This window comes from Theropithecus gelada, chromosome 12 (assembly GCF_003255815.1).
Source record: "Theropithecus gelada isolate Dixy chromosome 12, Tgel_1.0, whole genome shotgun sequence".
Taxonomy (NCBI): Eukaryota; Metazoa; Chordata; class Mammalia; order Primates; family Cercopithecidae; genus Theropithecus; species Theropithecus gelada.
The window spans coordinates 35,615,782-35,633,173 of NC_037680.1; positions in this window are offsets into that span (position 1 = coordinate 35,615,782).

Genomic DNA, 17,392 nt, shown 5'->3' on the forward strand with positions numbered 1-17,392 from the left:
CTGGAATATAGTATTTTGATGCTGCCAGTCTTTGGCATCTTGTAACATTCTGCCAATTAATTGACCAAATAATGTTAGGTCTCCATTTTAACTTGATTATCTGGAATTAATATTTCTCCATATTTTCACTAATGACTTTCAAACTAGTTGACTGATTTTTGCCTAAAGAAAATCAAGATACTCCTTTAGTTTTACTTTTTGTTTGTAACTTGAAAAGGGAAGGACGATTGTCACATTTTAAAGAATGTAATAAAGAGGCCGGGCACGGTGCCTCACGTCTGTAATCCCAGCACTTTGGGAGGCCGAGGCAGGCGAATCATAAGGTCAGGAGATTGAGACCATCCTGGCTAACACGGTGAAACCCAGTCTCTACTAAAAATACAAAAAAATTAGCCAGACTTGGTGGCGGGTGCTTGTAGTCCCAGCTACTCGGGAGGCTGAGGCAGGAGAATGGCGTGAAACCGGGAGGCAGAGCTTGCAGTGAGCTCGCACCACTGCACTCCAACCTGGGCGACAGAGCAAGACTCCATCTCAAAAAAAAAAAAAAAAAGAAAAAGAATGTAATAAAATATCATAACTGATGTAGCAAATTGTATTTTTCAAAAATAACTACAGTAATATATCCCATCCCACATGCTCTTCCAGAACTTTGCCACTCACCCTCAAGAATTGGGGGTTATGTCCCTTCCCCTTAATTTGTGTGTCATTAGACTGCTACACAAGATAGAGAACACTGTATAACTTCCAAGCCTGGGTCGTAAGAGGCAATATGGTTTTTGAGTCACTTTCTCTCAGCAGCCAGCCACTGTGCAGTGAGGAAACCTGGCCTACATGAAGAAACCCACATGGAGAGGAATGAAGTTCCCATCCCTCAATCCAGGCTGAGCTCCCAGCCAATAACCAGTGCCTGTGAGTGACCCCTCTGGGCAGAGGAGTCGCTAACTTTCAGTGGAGCCGCCAAAGCTGATGTCATGTTAAGCAGAGGTGAACCTTCCTATCAAGCCCTGTCCAAGTTGCAGATTATTATTTTAAACAACTAAGTTTTGAGGTACCTGGTTTTGTACTTAGATAACTTCCAGAGAGACAGAAGTGTAGAAAAGGCTGAACTTTGCATTGTTTAGAATTTCCTTATCACTTCAGTGAATTATGAATAGAAATATGCCAACACAATATCTCTTTGCTTAAAATGGATTAAACTCAAACTTGTTGGTTATAGTTATTTGTCCAAAATTTGAAAACTACTATGGGGAAATAATTATGTTTGTAATTTGGTTACTTTCTTTTTATTTTATTTGTATTTTTTTTTTTTTTTTGAAGCAGGGTCTCACTCCGTTGCCCAGGCTACAGTGCAGTGGCATGGTCACAGCTCACTGCAGCCTCGACCTCCCGGACTCAAGCAATCCTCCCACCTCAGCCTCCTGAGTAGCTGGGACTACAGGTGCACGCCACCATGNGCAATCCTCCCACCTCAGCCTCCTGAGTAGCTGGGACTACAGGTGCACGCCACCATGCCTGATTGATTTTTGTATTTTTTTAATAGAGACAGGGTTTCACCATGCTGTCCAGGCTAGTCTCAAACTCCTGACCTCAAGCGATCTGCCTGCCTCAGCCTCCCAAAGTGCTGGGCTTACGGGTGTGAGCCACTGCACCCAGCCCATCTAATACGTTGTAATAAATTTTCACTCCTGCTCAAAAACTTGCCTTGGTCTCTCACTCTGCCTTATATCCCTCAGATGAATTCTTTCCTCTGAGGAGGTAAGTTGCTGCACACTCTATCCAGTCCCACACTCCTGGATTGTCTTGCCACTGCTGACACCATGAACATGTGTCCCTTTCTCTGGAGTGACTTTTCTATCTTTTTCGAATATTACAATCTAAATAATTTTCAAGACTGAGACCAATGGTTATCTCATTTGTGAAAGAATCTTCCTGGCTCTGTAATATAGTTATCAGTTGATGTGCTTCGTCTACACATACAGTTTGAAGAAGCCAGCAGATAACATCTGTTTTTCCATCCGGATTCCATGCCAATTGAAGACTACAGAGACAACAGAGATCAAAACATTCCCTTTAATACTGAAAAAGTCTAAGCTGGTGACATGGGCGAGGGGTATGCCACAATGGGCTTCTTAATTCCGAACCCCAGAAGCAAACAGATTTGCCCACCCAGACAGTGCCGAAAAACTGTAAGCTTCCATCCGTAGGACAGAGGTTTTGCTGCCAGGCTTACAGCACAGCCCACGTCAACTAGAATACATGCTCCTGGAGGCAGGCCAAAGAGACAGGAGGGGGCAATGAGCTATACAAGCTCATTCTCTTACCTTAACACACCTACCACAGAGGGGAGGCATGAGTAAAGTGTGGAAGGACCGGGAGTACCACACTGCTAGAGGCCCCTTCATGGGGAAAGCGAACCCAGGAGTGGAATGTTCTTCCAACCCCAGCCTTCTGCAACTTGTTCTTCTCTTCACTGAAGCACTGAGGAAGGCCAGCCAAGGTTGTAGCCATCTCCTGAGGGTATTGTGGGAAGGTCCCACACTCCTGGATTGTCTTGCTCCTGACTTTCACTAAGTTATTCCCCTAATACCAACTGTTGTTCTTTTGTGGATCATTTTTAGTCAGCAGAGGTCAATATTGATTTTTGCCCCCAGAAAGCTCTGACATAGGTCAGAATGGTGTATTAATTAAATCAATTCTGGGGCCATTCTATACCCCAAACTGAATAATTATTCCCTAATCTTATTCCCGTTATAAACTACGTGCTGCCATAGTGTCCAGATTTTTTCATGAGAGGCTCTGCAATGAGATTAAATAACTAAATTAAAATATTCCAGCAACAGAATGACTAAAATATGACTAACTGCTCCCTGTTAGGAAATTCATAAAATAAAATTAAGGACCTAAGATTAAATCTCCTTGAAAATTAAAGTCCAAAGGCATAAAAAGTCAAAGGAATTTAAGTTAAATACAATTATTTTTCCAAAGAAAAAATATTTTTTTTTTGACAGGTATAGATTTTGTCTTATGGAGTCTTCCATGGTGATGGTTATGAAATCAGTGTTACTAGATCTGCCAAAAGCAGTGTCAACCCAAATTGAGCCACAGAGAGACCAAGAAAGAAACGAAGAAGTTGTTGGAGAATGGCAAGGGCTTGCAATCCACAATATGAATGCATTGGCCACCATAGATGTGTCAGAGGGGGTTGGGGGTTAGAGGCAAAAGAAGAAATCAGTCAGGCATGGTGGTTTATGCCTGGTAATCCCAGCTATTAGGGTGGCTGAGGCTCAAGCCCAGGAGTTTGAAGCTGCAGTGAGCTAAGACCACCAATGTACTGCAGCCTGGGTGACACAGCAGGACCCTGTCTCTAAAAAAAGAAAAAAGGAGAAATCCACTAAACTGTAATGAAACAACATCCTGTGCTACAGGGGCCTATTACAGATGGTGGCATTTGTTCATTAGTGGTACTGGCTATTACTAGAAGAGTGCCATCATTGAAGTGGCTTAACTGGAAATTCCAGTTGGGAAAGTCCTTTGTGACAGTTCCTGTTGCAGGCACATGTGTGACTGAGGGTACCTCCTTTACAACCTTCCAGCTCCATTTTGTTAGGGTTTGACATAAGTGATTCCATTTTGGTACAGACAAAGCATTTGTGGCTTAAATGAATCTTGTCCACCTTTACCTATCTAAGATAATCATACCCAAGAAAGAGTATCCTATGAGACCAATATATAATAGGCCTGGACTTTTTTGTTTGCCTGTTTTTGTTGTTGTTACTGTTGTTTGTTTGTTTGTTTTTAGGAGATAGGGTCTGGCTGTCACCCAGGCTGGAGTGCTGCGGTGCAATCATAGCTCACTGCAGCCTCCAACTCCTGGGCTCAAGCCATCCTTCTGCCTCAGCTTCCCAAGTAGCTGGGACTATAGGCAGGCATCACTGCACTGGAAAAATATTTTTAGTTTTTGTAGAGACGGGACCTTGCTTTGTCACCCAGGCTGGTTTCAAACTCCTGGCCTCAAGTGATCTTCCCACCTCAGCCTCGCTAGTTGCTGGGATTACAGGCATTAGCCACTGTGTGCCTGCATCATAGTTAATATACTTCATCTTTCCTTTGCCTTCCAATTTCTCAGGCATGTTCTTTAGGGAATAGGCAATACTTGTGTCCCCACCTACAATAATTGTATCACCTTGAAATTCAACAGTGAGTCAGTGAGACATTTTTTTAACAGCTTAATTGACTGTTAGGCCTCTGAGCCCAAGCTAAGCCATCATAACCCCTGTGACCTGCACATATACATCCAGATGGCCTGAAGCAATTGAAGAACCACAAAAGAAGTGAAATAGCCACTTCCTGCCTTAGCCAATGACATTCCACCATTGTGATTTGTTCCTGCGCCACCCTAACTGATAATTGATCTTGTGACATTCCTTCTCCTGGACAGTGAGTCTCAGGAGCTCCCCACCAAGCACGTTGTGACCTTCACCCTTGCCCACAAGATAACAACTTTTTAAATTCTAATTTTCCACTACCTACCCAAATCCCATAAAACTGCCCCACTCCCATCTCCCTTTGCTGACTCCTTTTTCGGACTCAGTCCACCTGCACCCAGGTGATTAAAAAGCTTTATTGCGGCCGGGCGCGGTGGTTCACACCTGTAATCCCAGCACTTTGGGAGGCTGAGGCAGGCAGATCAAGAGGTCAGGAGATCAAGACCTTCCTGGCTAACATGGTGAAACCACGTCTCTACTAAAAAAAAAAAAAAAAAATTAGCTGGTCATGGTGGCGGGTGCCAGTAGTCCCAGCTACTCGGGAGGCTGAGGCAGGAGAATGGCGTGAACCCGGGAGGCGGAGCTTGCAGTGAGCTGACATCGCACCACTGCACTCCAGCCTGGGCGACAGAGCAAAACTCTGTCTCAAAAAAAAAAAAAAAAGCTTTATTGCTCACACAAAGCCTGTTTGGCGGTCTCTTCACACGGACGTGCATAATATTGACACATAATTTATATACCATATAATTAATCCATTTAAAATATAGATTTCAATGACTTTTAGTATATTCACAGAATTGTGCAACCATCACTGCAATCTAAGTTTAGAATTTTTTTATAACTACAAAAAGTAACCCTATACCTATTAGCAGTTACTACCTGATCCACCCAACTCTACCACCAAACTTGATCAAATACTAATCTACTTTCCATTCTTACAGTTTTTCCTATTCTGGTTATTTTATGTAAATGGAATAATATGTAATCCTTTGTGAGTGGCTCTTTCATTTATCATAGGATTTTCAGGGTTTGCCTACATTATGGCATATATCAATGCTTCATTACTTTTTTTTGCCAAGTAATATTCCATTGTGTGTGTGTGTATATATACCACATTTATTTTATTCATCAGTTGATGGAATTTGAGTTTCCAGTTTTTAACTATTATGAATAATGCTGCTATGAAATTTGTGTATAAGTTTTTGGTTCACATATGTTTTCAATTTTCTCAAGTATATACCTAGGTGTAGAATTTCTGGGTTATAAAGTAACTGCTTAACATTTTGAGGAATTGTCAAACTTTTTTCCAAAACGGTTACACTATTTCACAATCCCACAAGCAATGTATGAGAGTTCCAATCTCTCCACAACCTCACCAACACTTACTATTGTCTGTCTCTTTTATTATAGCCATCTTAATGGTTCTGAAGAGGTATCTCATGCAGTCCAATTTTTCTATTTTGTTCTTTTGTCATTTATGCATTTGATATAGTATATAGGAAGAATTTGCCTAACCCACAGTTTCAAAGATTTACTTCTGTGCATCCTTCTAAGAGTTTTTAGGCCGGACGTGGTGGCTCATGCCTATAATCGCAGGACTTTGGGAGGCTGAGGCGGGTGGATTACAAGGTCAGGAATTTGAGACCAGCCTGGCCAAGATGGTGAAACCCCGCCTCTACTAAAAATACAAAAATTAGCCGGGCACAGTGGTGGGTGCCTGTAATCCCAGCTACTCAGGAGGCTGAGGCAGGAGAATGGCTTGAACCCGGGAGGCGGAGGTTGCAGTGGTAAGCCAAGATCAAGCTACTGCATTCTAGCCTGGGCAACAGAGCAAGACTCTGTCTCAAAAAAAAAAAAAAGAGTTTTATCATTTTGGCTCTGACATGTAAGTCTGTGATCATTTGGATTTAATTTTTATGTGTGGTTTAAGGGAGAAGTCCAACTTTATTCTTTTGCATGTAGGTATCCAGTTATCTTAGCACCATTTGTTAAAAAGGCTGTTTCTCCTATTGAATTGTCTTGGCACCATTTTCAAATCAATTGAACATAAATATAAGGATTTATTTTTGGACTCTCAATTCTATTTCATTGATTTATATGTCTATCCTTATGCACTGTCACACTGTGTTGATTACTGTACTTTTTAGTAAGTTTTCAAATCAGCACATGTGATCCTCCAACTTTCATGAAAGTGTTCTCTTTCAAGATTGTTGTGGCTATTCTTGGCCACTTTCATTTCCATGTGAATGTTAGAAACAGCTTGTCAGTTTCCACACACACACACAGAAGCTATCTGAAATTTTAACAGAGATTGTGTTGAATCTGTAAATCAACCTGGGATTATTGTCATCTTAACAATATTAAGTCTTTCAACTGTAAAAATGGTTTGTCTTTCCATTTATTTAGGTTTTCTTTCATTTCTTTCCACAGTGTTTTATAGTTTTTATGGCACAAGTTTTATACTTCATTTGTTGCATTTATTTCTAAGTATTTTGTTCTTTTTGATGATATTACCAATGGAATTATTTTATTAATTTCATTTTCAGATTTTTTCATTGCTAACGCAGTAAGTCCTCACTTAACATGATGGATCCATACTTGGAAATTGCAACTTTAAGTGAAATGATGTATAATGAAACAAACTTTGCCATAGATTTATTGATAGAAACAAGAATTAAATTCCTACAGCATATTTCTGGTCACAAAAACATCACTAAACTTCTAAATAAAGACTTAAACACTTGTAATAATATTAAACATTGAAATAAATGTGAGCTATCCATACATTTAAGACAGATTAATAAAAAACAAATAAGGTAATTATTTACCTGCTGATTCCAGTTCAGGGGCACAGGTGGCCAGAGCCTATCTCAGCAGTTCAGGGCTTGAGGCGGGAACCAGCCTTGGACAGGACAACATTCCATCACAGGGTGCACTCACACACACCGCCCACACTCAGACTGGGGCAATTCAGACACGCCGTTTAACCTAATGTGCACGTCTTTGGGAGGTGGGAGAAAACAGAATACTTGGAGAAAACCCACACAGACAAAGGGAGAACGTGCTAACTCCACACGGGACAGCAGCTCCGGTGGAATCAATTTTTTTTCTCATCGTTATAATGAAACAATATAGAAGGAACTGATGTTATTCAAAGACCTGCTGTATACAGAAATGCAATTGATATTTGTCTATTAGCTTATATCCTGCAACCTTGCTGAACCTGTTTTTTAGGTATAATAGTTTGTGTGTGTGTATTTATTAGGATTTTCTCTATATAGGAATATAGCCACTGTAAAATAGGGATAGTTTTACTCCTTTTTCGCAGTCTGGATGCCTGTTATTTCTTTTTCTTCCCTAATTGTCCTGGCTAGATCCTCCAGTACAATGTTGACTAGAAGTACATGACTTGTTTATTTCTTGCTTATATTAAGGGGAAAGCATTGAGTGTTTCATCATTAAGTCTGATGTTAGCTATGGGTATTTTGTCAATATCCTTCATCTGGTTGGAGAAGTTCTCTTCCATCGTATTTTGTTGAGTATTTTATCATGAAAAGGTGTAAGATTTTATTAAATGATTTTTTTCTGCATCTATTGAGATGATCATGGGGGTTTTGTTTTTAGTGTATTACATTAATTATTTGGACATTAAACCAACCTTTTATTCCTAGAATAAACCCTACTTGGTTATGGCATATAATTATTTTTATATGTTGATGGATTTAGTTTGCTAATATTTTGTTGAGAATTTTTGCACCTATAATCATAAGAGATATTGGCCTCTAGTTTTCTTCTCTTGTGATATCATTTGATTTTTGTATTAGGATAATACTGGCCTCATAATGAGTTGGGAAGTAATCCCTTCTCCAAATGTTTTGGAATCATCGCTGAAGAATTGGTATTAGCTCTTCTCTAAATGTTTGGCAGAATTCAGTGGTGAAGCTATTTGGGTCTGGGCTTTTCTTTGTGAAAACTTTTAAAAATTCTCATTATTTCAGTTTGTTTCCTTGTTATATTTCTAGTCACTTTATGTCCTGGATTGACTTGCAGTACGTTGTGTCTTCTAAGAATTTGTCCATTTACACCTAAGTCATCTAATTTGTTGGGATTCACTTGTTCACAGTATTCACTTATACTCCTTTTTATTCATTTTTGTAAGGTCAGTAGTAATGTACTCTCATTCCTGACTTCAGTAATTTGTGTCTTGTTTTTCTCAGTCTAGCTAAAACTTTGTCCATTTTGTTGACAAATACTGTATAATTTCACTTATATGAGGTACCTAGAATAGTCAAATTCATAGACAGAAAGTAGAATGGTTATTTCCAGGGACTTAGATAAAGGGAGAATGGTGAGTTATTATTGAACGAGTGTAGAGTTTCGGGCTTTCTTTACAAATAAAAATTATGTGTATTAAGATATACAAAGTACTGTTTTGATATATGTATATATTGTGAAATGATTACCATCATCAAGCTAATTAACATATCCATCACCTCACATTGTTACTGTGTGGGTGTGTTTGTGTGTGTGTGTGTATGGGTGTGTGTGTACGGGGGTGTGTGTGTGGGTATGGTGTGTGTGTGGGTATGGTGAGATCTACTCTCTTATCAAATTTCAAGTACATAATATAGCATCATTAACTATAGTCACTATGCTGTACATTAATTTTATAAGAGCTTTCATTGTCTGCTGCAATCTCACCCTGAAGGTGAGCTACATGGAAAGCCAACTGAATAGAAAGGTTCTTGTTGAGTGAGGAATCTGAGCAAGGAAAGTTGGTTATTTGATTTGGATGTATAACATAACTGTATCTGTCTTCACATAATACTCCAGCTAGTCTGGAGGGCTCCTGCTTGAGTGTCTTAGATGGGCATTCTCAGTATTTGCCTCCACATTGTATTTTTTTTTCTTCAACTTTTATTTTAAGTTCTTGGTACATGTGCAGGATGTGCAGGTTTGTTACATAGGTAAACGTGTGCCATGGTGGTTTGCTGCACAGATCAACCCATCACCTAAGTGTTAGGTCCAGCATCCATTAGCTATTCTTCCTGATGCTCTCCCATCCTCCACCCCACTGATAGGCCCCAGTGAGTGTTGTTCCCCTCATGTGTCCATGTTTCTCATCAATTAGCTTTGACTTATAAGTGAGAACATTTGGTGCTTGATTTTCTGTTCCTGTGTTAGTTTGCTGAGGATAACAGCTTCCAGCTCCATCCCTGTCCCTGCAAAGAACATGATCTTTTTCCATTTTATGGCTGCATAGTATTCCATAGTGTGTATGTACCACATTTTCTTTATCCAGTCTATCACTAATGGGCATTTGGGTTGATTCCATGTCTCTGCTATTGTGAATAGTGCTGCAGTGAACACACGTGTGCATGTATCTTTATAATAGAATGATTTATATTCCTTTGGGTATATATACAGTAATGGGATTACTGGGTCAAATTGTATTTCTGCTTCTATGTCTTTGAGGAATTGCCACACTGTCTTCCACAATGGTTGAACTAATTTACACTCCCACCAACAGTGTAAAAGTGTTCCTTTTTCCCTGGGTTCAAGCAATTCTCCTGCCTCAGCCTCCCAAGTAATGGGGATTACAGGCATGCACCACCATTCCTGGGTAATTTTTGTATTTTTAATAGAGACTGGGTTTCACCACATTGGCCAGGCTGGTCTTGAACTCCTGACCTCAAGTGATCTGCCCACCTCTGCCTCCTAAAGTGCTGGGATTAAGGGCGTGAGCCACCACACTCATCCCTTTGCCCACTTTTTAATGGGATTGTTTTGTTTTTGTAAATATGTTTAAGTTCTTTGTAGACTCTGAATATTAGGCCTTTGTCAGATAGATTGCAAAAATTTTCTCCCATTCTGTAGGTTGTCTGTTCACTCTGATGATAGTTTTTTTTGTTTGTTTTGTTCGTTTGTTTGTTTGTTTTTGCTATGCAGAAGCTCTTTCATTTAATTAGATCCCATTTGTCAATTTTTGCTTTTGTTGCAATTATCTTTGGCAATTTTATCATGATATCTTTGCCTGTGCCAATGTCCTGAAGGGCTGAAATACACAGACCAGTGACACTATGAAGCAGCCACATAACAAGTCTGCAAAATAACCAGCTAGCATCATCATGACAGGATCAAATTCACACATGATAACATTAACCTTAAATGTAAATGGGCTAAATGCCCCCAATTAAAAGACACAGAATGACAAGATGAGTAGAGTCAAGACAAATTGGTATGCTGTCTTCAAGAGATCTATCTCATGTGTAAAGACACACTGTAGGCTCAAAATAAAGGGATGGAGGAAAATTTACCAACCATGTGGAAAACAGAAGAAAGCAGAGGTCACAATCCTAGTTTCTGACAAAACAGTCTTTAAACCAACAAAGATCAAAAAGACAAAGAAGGGCATTACATAATGGTAAAGAATTCATTCAATAAGAAGAGCTAACTATTGTAAATATATATGCACCCAATCCAAGAGCACCCAGATTCATAAAGCAAGTTCTTAGAGACCTACAAAGAGACATAGACTCCCACATAACAATAGTTCCAGACGCTAACACCTCACTGACAATATTAGACAGATCATCAAGACGGAAAATTAACAAAGATATTCAGGACCTGAACTCAGCTGTGGATCAAGCAGACCTGATAGATAGCTACAGAACTCTTCACCCAAAAACAACAGAAAATATACATTCTTCTCATCACCACATGGCACTTACTCTAAAATTGATCACACGATAGGAAATAAAACACTCCTCATCAAATGCAGAAGAATTGAAATCCTAACAAACAGTCTCCCAGACCACAGTGCAATCACATTAGAACTCAAGACTAATCAACTCACTCAAAGCCACACACTACATGGAAATTGAACAACCTACTCCTGAATGACTCCTGGGTAAATAATGAAATTAAGGCAGAAATCAAGAAGTTCTTTGAAACTAATGAGAACAAAGAGACAAGGTACCAGAATCTCTGGGATGCAGCTAAAGCAGTGTTAAGAGGGAAATTTAGCTAGCTAGACTAATGAAGAAAAGAGAGAAAAATCAAATAGACAAAATCAGAAATAATAAAGGAGATATGACCACTGACCCTACAGAAATCCAAACAAGCATTAGAGAATACTACAAATACATCTGTGCACATAAACTAGAAAATCTAGAAGAAATGGATAAATTCCTGGACACATACACCCCCCCAAATCTGGATCAGGAAGAAATTGAATCCCTGAATAGCCGATTAACAAGTTTTGAAATTGAGGCGGTATTTAGCTTACCAACCAAAAAAAGCCCAGGACCAGATGAATTTACAGCTGAATTATAACCAGAGGTACAAAGGAGAGCTGGTACCATTTCTACTGGAATGATTCCAGTCAATTGAAAAGGAAGGACTCCTCCCTAACTCATTTTATGAGGCCAGCATCATCCTAATACAAAAACCGGGCAGAGATAGAACAAAAAAAGAGAAAACTTCAGGCCAATATCACTAATGAATATAGATGCAAAAATCCTCAATAAAATAGTGAGTTTCAGGTTTGCAAGATGAAAGGAATTCTGGGGATGGATGGTGGTTGTGGTTGTACAACAATGTGAACACACTAATTACCAGTGAACTGGACACTTAACAATTATTAAGATGGTAAATTTTATGTTATGTGTATTGTATCACAATTTTTTACACTTGATCTTAGCCAAAAGACTGAGAAGTGATTACATCATAATTTTTTTTTTTTTTTTTGAGACAGAGTCTCATTCTGTCACCCAGGCTGGAGTGCAGAGTGCAATGGCACAATCTTGGCTCACTGCAACCTCCACCTCCCAGGTTCAAGCGAGTCTCCTGCCTCAGCCTCCCAAGTGGTTGGGATTACAGACACCTATCACCATGCCTGGCTAATTTTTATATTTTTAGTGGCAACGGGGTTTCACCATGTTGGCCAGGCTGGTCTCAAACTCCTGACCTCAGGTGATCTGCCCGCCTTGACCTCCCGAAGTGCTGGGATTACAGGTCTGAGCCACCACGCCCGGCCTATATCACAATTTTTTAAAAGAAAAAAGAGGCAACTAGAAAAAGTGAAATATTGGTACCTGGCAGATGGTGAGTGCTAAATTAGTATAGTCTCAGTGGGAACAGAAAGTTGCAAATGAATTCACACTATAGGAATTTTAGAGGAAGTCTCAACAGGATATTGTGGAGAGGGGAAGTAAAATGAGAAGTCCATAGGAACTCTGAGGTTTCTAACCTTGGGTGGCTAAATATGTGTTAATCCTGTTAAGTGAGGTGTGGAATGCAGAGGAAAGAGCAAATCAGAAAGTAGGAGGATTATAAACTCAATTTTAGATGTGTTGAGTTTGTGTTACCTGTGGTATGTCCTGGTAGGGGAGTAAAGATAAGAGTTTGAGGTCAGAAGAAAGACAAGGAGTAGAGTTGTTCCTCAATTTGTGATGGGGTTATTTCCCAGAAAATCCACTGCAAGTTGTAAATATCGTAAGTCAAAAATGCATTTAATACACTTACTGAACAGCACAGCTTAACCTAGCCTACCCTAAATGTGTTCAGAACACTTACATTAGCCTACTGGCCAAAATCATCTAACACAAAACTTATTTTATAGTGAATTGTTGAATAGCTCATGGAATTTATTTGAATACTTTAATGAAGTATGATTTCTACTGAATGCATATTGCTTTTGCAATATGATAAAGTTGGAAAATTGTAAGTCAAGCATTGTAAATCAGGGGCCATCTGTATATGAATTGATATAGGAATCATCAATGATAAGTAAGGCTGAGATTTTCCAGCATTTTCATGTCTCTGAATAAAATAACTAGTGTTTTAGTGCTACTTTCAATGTTCCAAATAACCGCAAATGAATGGTACATGCGCCTGTCATGATATCACATAAGCTATAACTATTTTAATGCCATTATTTGGTAAATATAACATTTTAGGCATGGCATCATGGACATACAACAAGAACAATTACAATAACAACAACAATTGTTGTACAATAGATGTACTTAATGTTTGCTTGTTTGTTTGTTTTTGAGACTGAGTCTCTATCGCCAGGCTGGAGTGCAGTGGCACGATCTCGGCTCACTGCAACCTCTGCCTCCCGGGTTCAAGTGTTTCTCCTGCCTCGGCCTCCGGAGTAGCTGGGACTACAGGCACACGCCACCACACCTGGCTCATTTTTGTATTTTTAGTAGAGACAGGGTTTTATCATGTTGGCCAGGATGGTCTCAATCTTCTGACCTCGTGATCCACCCACCTTGGCCTCCCAAAGTGTTGGGATTACAGGTGTAAGCCACAGTGCCCGGCTGTACTTAATGTTAAAAACATTGAGAAACACTCATGGAAGTAATATTTGAAACTGTATGAAGATGAATAAGGGATGTAATTTTTATTCCTGGGTCAGATAAGGCATCAGCCTGTTATATTCAAAGCTGAAGTGCCCCATTTTTCAAAAGAAAGTTCCTTTCCACTTGTCTTTCATATGACTCTTAACTTATCTAAAGGGCTTAAACATATTTTATGCCACCATAGCACCGGTTCCACATTGAAAAAAAATCAACATTGAAAGATGAACTACCATGAAAATCCTCTACCTGTGGTGGTGACCACATCCTATGCTATAAAGTACTGATAAATAAAAATGATGGATAAAATAATAAAATTCAGGATGTAACACATCCAGATACCAAATCTTTAGGACTCTGAAAAAATGGACTACATTAAAATTTAATTTAAGTAAAATAAAATGCAACTACTTAAACTGCACAGTATGTTGAGTTTTAACATCATTTAAGTAGTAGAATAATTCCATCGCACAAAAAATTCCCATGACACTTTGCAATGAATCTTTTTCCACCCCTGGTTGTAGGCAATCACTGATCTGCATTTTTTCACTGTAGATTCGTTTGCCTTTTCTTGAATTTCATGTAAATGGAATCATATGGTGCATAGTCTTTTATGTCTGGCTTTTTTGTTCATCATTATGTTTTTAACATTCAAACTTGTTGGCATATTAGTAGTTTATTACTTTTTATTGCTGACTAATGTTCCATTGTACAAATGTAGTACGGTTTGTTTATTCATTTGTTAATGAACAGTTTTTTTCTCAAACTCTGGCTATTATGAATAAAAGTGTTATTAACATTTATGTTCAAGTCTCTGTCTAAACATGTTTCCATTTTTCTTGATTAATACATAGAACTGGAATTACTACGGAAAGTGTATCTTTGAGTTTGTAAGAAACTTGAACAATCTTCCAAAGTGGTCATACCATCTTCTATTTCCAACAGTACTACATGAGAGTTTCAAATTCCTCTACATCATTGCCAGCAGGTGGTATTTATTTTCAGCATTTTCAGTTTTAGCCATTGTACTGAGTGTATAGTTGTATCTCATCACACTTTTTTAAAAACTCCCATTTCTTTGCTATTAATAAAATTAAACACGTTCGTGTGCGCTTACTGTCCATTTGTGTATCTTCTTTTGTGGAGTTATATTTTATAAGGGTTTTTAACATATTTTTGATACAAACCTTTCAAAAACAGGTGTATTCCCAATTCTGTGTTTTCTCCCAGTCAGTAGTTTCTTTTCTTTTTAAAAAATAATGTGTTTTGAAGAGCATACATTTTTAATTTTGATGAAATCTAACTTAAGTATTTTTTTCTTGGGCCTTGTGACCTGGCTAAATTCACTTATTAGTTTTGATGATCTTTTTGTAGTCTCCTTGGGATTGTGTATATAAATAATCATGGCATCTGCAAATCAAGACAATTTTGCCTCTTCCTTTCCATTCTGAGTGCTTTTTATTTCTTCTTTGTTACTGTAAAGGCTAATACTTTCAGTGTAATGTAGAAGATATGTGGTAAAAAAAAATCCTTGCCTTGTTCCCAATCTTAGAACGAAAGCATGTATTTGGTCTTTGACCATTAGATATGATGCCATGTATAGGTTTTTCATAATGCCCTTCATCAAATTGAGGAGATTCTCTTCTAGTCTTAATTTGCTTAGAATTTTAAACATGAAATGGTAAATTTCAAATGCTTTATCTGCATCTATTGAGATAACTGGCTTTCTTCCTATATTGTTAATATGGTAAATTTTCTAATGTTCTATTACTATGATGTTTTTCAAAAGTTAAACTAAACTTGTACTCTTGTGACAAATCCCACTTGATCATGATGTATTTTCTTTTTGTATATTGTACTTAAAAAAAAATCTCCAGGGCTTCTGTTTTTGATATATTTCATTCTCTCTTCATCATGCTCATTTTTCCTTTAAATATTTATAATATCTATTTTAAAGTCCTTTCCTCTTAATTCCATCATCTGGCTATTCATAATAGCCAGAGTTTGGGGGAAAAAACTGTTCATTAACAAATGAATAAACAAATTGTACTACATTTGTACAATGGAACATGAGTCAGCAATAAAAAGTAATAAACTACTAATATGCCAACAAGTTTGAATGTAAATTCAAGAAAAGGCAAATGAATCTACAGTGAAAAAATGCAGATCAGTGGTTGCCTACAACCAGGGGTGGAAAAAGATTCATTGCAAAGTGTCATGGGAATTTTTTGTGCGATGGAATTATTCTACTATTTAAACGATGTTAAAACTCAACATACTGTGCAGTTTAAATAGTTGCATTTTATTTTACTTAAATTAAATTTTAATGTAGTCCATTTTTTCAGAGTCCTAAAGATTTGGTATCTGGATGTGTTACATCCTGAATTTTATTATTTTATCCATCATTTTTATTTATCAGCACTTTATAGCATAGGATGGGTCATGTTTTCCTTCATTTCACATCTAGGTATAGTGATTTTCGATTGAATGGTAAACATATTAAATTTTACTTGTTGAGTGCTGAATTGTGTTGTCTTCTCCGAAGAGTATTGGACTTTGTTCTAGTAGCCAGTTAAGTTACTTGTAGATCATTTTGATCCTTTTGAGGATTGTTTATAAACTTCGTTAGGGCAGGAGTATAGTAGCCTTTTATCTAGGGCTAATTTAGCCCTACTCTTAAGGAGTGACTCTTGGTGTCTCTACTGAATTTCCTAAAAGTTCTATGAAGCTTCTGAACTTGGGCTGGTCAGAACTCAAATGTCTCCCAACCCTGTGTGAGCTCTGGGGATTGTTGGACTTATGGATCCCTGGTCACTCTTTGCATGGCCTTGGAGAGTTTCACCCTATTCGTGTGCAGGTTGGTATTTATCAAGTGTCTTGGGGCGGACTTGATTTCTGGAGCTGTTTCTGTGTAACCCTCTCTTCTCTGGTATTATAACCTGGAAACACCAGCAGCCTCAGCCTTCCTAAACTTTGACCTCTGTCTCCTCAACTTAGTGTGATTTCTGTGCTCTATTTAGAATATACTTCTTTCACTAAAGTCCAGAAAGTGCCTTCAGCAGAAGCCAGGGAAAACACAAGGTCAGCTTCATTTGTTACACTTATTTTAGGAATTAGAGTCTTGAACTGCCTATAATCTAATGTCTGAACACATTTATTTCATACGTTTTCTCCAGTTGCCTGATTGATTACAGTAGGAGGCTTAAAGTTAGACCTAGTTTCTTCCTCATGTACAGAAGCAAAGTTACCTTTCATTCTTCTTTTTATATTTTCATTCCAAAGCAATGTAACTGTTTCTAAATAAACTAGTATGCATTAATATTTTAAGAATAGGCTGGGCATGGTGGCTCACACCTGTAATCCCAGCACTTTGGGAGACTGAGGCAGGCGGATCACGAGGTCAGGAGATCAAGACCATCCTGGCTAACATAGTGAAATCCCGTCTCTACTAAAAATACAAAAAAATTAGCCGGGCGTGGTGGCAGGTGCCTGTAGTCCCAGCTACTCGGGAGGCTGAGGCAGGAGAACAGAGTGAACCCAGGAGGCAGAGCTTGCAGTGAGCCTATATGGCGCCACTGCACTCCAGCCTGAGCGACACAGCAAGACTCTGTCTCAAAAAAAAAAAAAAAAAAATTAAGAATAAACATCCTGGCTAGGCACAGTTGCTCACGCCTATAATCTTGCTACTTTGGGAGGCCGAAGTGGGAGGATTACTTGAGCCCAGGAGTTCGAGACCAGCCTGGGCAACATGGCAAGACA